The sequence below is a fragment of the Simochromis diagramma genome, unplaced genomic scaffold (assembly GCF_900408965.1).
Source record: "Simochromis diagramma unplaced genomic scaffold, fSimDia1.1 OVJJ01000746.1, whole genome shotgun sequence".
Taxonomy (NCBI): Eukaryota; Metazoa; Chordata; class Actinopteri; order Cichliformes; family Cichlidae; genus Simochromis; species Simochromis diagramma.
Window position 1 is genome coordinate 4,514,499 of NW_024386757.1, and position 3,844 is coordinate 4,518,342.

Below are 3,844 nucleotides of genomic sequence, written 5' to 3' on the forward strand. Positions count from 1 at the left end.
CCGGGAACGAGTCCGACTTATTGCCGGCAATGCGAACCAAGCTCTTGCAACGGTTGTATAGGGATCGAATGGCCCGTAGCAATGGGCCAGACACCCCATACTCCCGCAACACCTCCCACAGGACACCCCGAGGGACACGGTCGAATGCCTTCTCCAAGTCCACAAAACACATGTAGACTGGTTGGGCAAACTCCCATGCACCCTCAAGTATCCTCGAGAGTCTTCCGCGACCAGGACGAAAACCGCATTGTTCCTCCTGTATCCGAGGTTCGACTAGCGGACGAACTCTCCTTTCCAGCACCCTGGCATAGACTTTCCCAGGGAGGCTGAGGAGTGTGATCCCCCTGTAGTTGGAACACACCCTCCGGTCCCCCTTCTTAAAGATGGGGACCACCACCCCGGTCTGCCAGTCCACGGGTACTGCCCCTGATCTCCACGCAACATTGCAGAGGCATGTCAACCAGGACAGCCCTACATCGTCCAGAGCCTTCAGGAACTCGGGGCGGACCTCATCAACACCAGGGGCTCCGCCACCAAGGAGTTGTTTAACTGCCTCAGTGACCTCGCCCCCGGAAATTGGTGGGTCATTCCCCTCATCCCCAGACTCTGCTTCCTCCTCGGAAGACGTGTCAGTGGGATTAAGGAGGTCCTCGAAGTATTCCTTCCACCGCTTGACAATTTTCTCAGTCGACGTCAGCAGCGCTCCGCCAGCACTATACACAGTGCAGGTAGAGCACCGCTTTCCCCTCCTGAGACGCCTGACGGTTTGCCAGAATCTCTTCGAGGCAGTCCGAAAGTCTTTTTCCATGGCCTCTCCGAACTCCTCCCACACCCGAGTTTTTGCTTCAGCCACTGCCCGAGCCGCATTCCGCTTGGCCTGTCGATACCTGTCGGCTGCCTCCGGAGTCCCACAGACTAACCAAGCCCGATAGGACTCCTTCTTCAGCCTGGTGGCTCCCTTTACCTCTGGTATCCACCATTTGGTTTGGGGATTACCACCATGGCAGGCACCAACCTTGCAGCCGCAGCTCAATGCAGCGGCTTCGGCAATGGAGACGCTGAGCATGATCCATTCGGACTCAATGTCCCCAGTCTCCCTCGGAATGCTGTTGAAGCTCTGCCGGAGGTATGCGTTGAAGATCTCGCGGACTGGGGCCTCTGCTAGACGTTCCCAGCACACCCTCACTACGCGTTTAGGTCCACCAGGTCTGTCCAGCGTCCTCCCCCGCCACCTGATCCAACTCACCACCAGGTGGTGATCAGTTGACAGCTCAGCCCCTCTCTTTACCCGAGTGTCCAGAACATATTACAACTACTCCAACACAGCTGAATCAAATGGTTTGATTACCTCTTCAGCATGCCATCATGTTTGGCAAAGGCCTGATAACAAGCCATTCATTTGATTCGGGTGTGTGGGAACAAGGATGCATCTAAAAGCTGCAGGACGGTAGCTCTCGAGGACCGGGATTGGGCACCCCTGGTCTAGTCTGTCTCTGTGTCGTGTCTGCATCTTTGTTTAGTGGTTTCTTGTTTCCTGTCTTATTGTGAAAGTCTTTGTCTTATGTTAGTGTGTGCAGCTTAGCTCCCCCGTCTCGTTAGCCCTGATCTCCCCCAGCTGTGTCTCCCTTCTGTTACCCATTCCCTGATTACCACCCTGTGTATATTAGCCCTGTGTTGTCCTCAACCCAGTGTCGCGTCGTACCCTCAGATCCTGCCTGTGTGTTCCAGTTAGTGTTTTCATGTTTGGTTTCTGTTTTGTTGGTGCCAGCAATAAAGCTGTGGTTTTCAGTTATATTTCCGTCTGAGAGTCCTGCACTTGGATCCACATCTCCACCTGCCGGCACACAGAGCCCTGACACATAGGAGTTTAAAGAAATAAATGAAAATATGAAGTTGCAACCTACTACACTTCTGCTATATTTTTTCGTATTTAACCAAATAAAAATGCAGACATAAGTGTACACAATAGTTTTTTTTTCAAGTTTATTTATTTATATAGCACTTTTAAAAACAACAGCTGTTGACCAAAGTACTGTACAATAAAATAGTAAAATCAGAAGACATACCAAATAAAATAAAATATAGACTAAGAGAAAATAGAATCATGGAAAGAACAATAGTAAAAGACTCATATTGATTTAAAGGCCAGAGAATAAAAGTTGGCCTTTATGTAATGGGGAAGGCTTTAGGACCCAGGGGACTCAATGGAGGGCATAAAAGAGGGCGTAGTAACAGGTGCTGATGATTCCCACTGACAAGCGGCTGTGAGTAATGGATGCGTGAGTAGGTGAAGAGCCGAGAAGTTTAATCGCCTACGACGCAAACTGTGGTTTTAAACCTCTATAGATGAGGTTCAAGGTATAGGCTGTTTGTCTTTTAGTGTCCTTTCTTAAATTTTGTTGAAATGTATTTGATGTTTATTATAATTTATGTTTTAGTAGTGATTTCTGTGGAAGAAAAGGCCAAGACAAATCAGGTGTGCAGCAAATACAGTTGCCTACTCGAGGTATGTTAATTACATTAAAAACATTTAAAAAAAGGGGAAAAAAAGTATATTATGCATTATAATTTAACTTACATTGTATTCCCTCCTGTAGGGCAGGCTGCACATGCGAACTTGTCACTGTTTTTTTCCTCCTTCTCTGTATGGTTGTGTTTTTTTGGTTTTAGCAGGTCACCGTTTTTAATTATTTTTGTTGTTTTATTTCGGGTTTTGTTTATTTTTATTGGGTTGGTGCAATACTAAGCGGGCAACGTGCAATCCCTGAGTGGGGCTCATACCTCGGGGGAATGAGGATTTTTTTAGTGGTGCTCTGTGTGTGGATTTGCCGTGATTAAAGTTTACTAAGAGTGCTTTTGTATTACCACCGTCTATTGCCTGAACTAGCACTTAGTGCATGCTATAAGTGTTCGGTTGGGCCTTTTTATGTTTGAGGTGGATTTGTCTCTTTTAGAGTGACGAGCACCTGGGACCGCCAAGGAGGAACAAACCCTCAGGTGATAGCTTCGTTGCTGGCAAGGTTGCACCGCTACTATTTTTTTTGTTGTAGCGATGTTTTAGGTTTTTTTTCTTTTTCTCAAAACTTTGGTGTCTTGTCATGTTAATAAATTGTTGAACATCTTTTACTGATATTGACCCTCTTGTCCTGTTTATTCTGGATTCGATCCTGTGAGAGTTTTTTTTTTTTGGTCTGAAAGTTCGTACTAGTCATAAGAGAGGCCCACAGTGGTTACTTGGTGGCTTACCACGCTACATTTAGACAGGTTTTAAAAGTATCCAGTGTTGGGGAGGTCCTGATATGCAGGGGCAGCGTGTTCCATAATTTAGGTGCAGTCACAACAAATGCCCGGTCTCCTCTGTGTTGTAATCTGGACCTTGGGACAACCAAAAGCATTTGGTCCGCAGACCTCAAGGATCTTGGGGGAGAATACCAGGTTAGGAGATCAGCAAGATATATAGGAGCTAGTCCATGTAACACCTGGACAACAAGTCCAGGTGTTTAACACTAAAGTTCCATTTAACACTAAAAACAAGTATTAAAATCTTAAAATCAATTCGAAAGCTGACTGGCAGTGTCACGGACCCGGCTCTGGAGGACTCGGGGGGGTCCGTGAGCAGTCTTGACTGTTGTTGTTGTTGTTGTTGTTGTTATTAGTATTATTATTATTTGGTGATGTGTGTGTTTTTCTGCACAGTGCTGTGTTAGTCTGTGTCCCACTCGTATGTATAGGCAGGGTGTGGGTGTGTATGTGTGTATGTCTGCGGGTGTGGCTGGAGGATGGAACACAGCCACCTGCAGGCCTGATGGGTGTGGCCCTGCGGGAGGACTGGCCACACCTGAAG

At 47.2% G+C, this 3,844-nt stretch overlaps 1 long non-coding RNA gene across 1 annotated transcript; it reads left to right on the forward strand.

Moving 5' to 3' along the window:
* Positions 1-2,172: 2,172 nt before the first annotated feature.
* On the forward strand, positions 2,173-3,130 carry LOC120731533. The gene is made up of 2 exons (XR_005695386.1): positions 2,173-2,506; positions 2,955-3,130. It is a non-coding gene; the product is annotated as an uncharacterized LOC120731533 (long non-coding RNA).
* Positions 3,131-3,844: the final 714 nt, after the last annotated feature.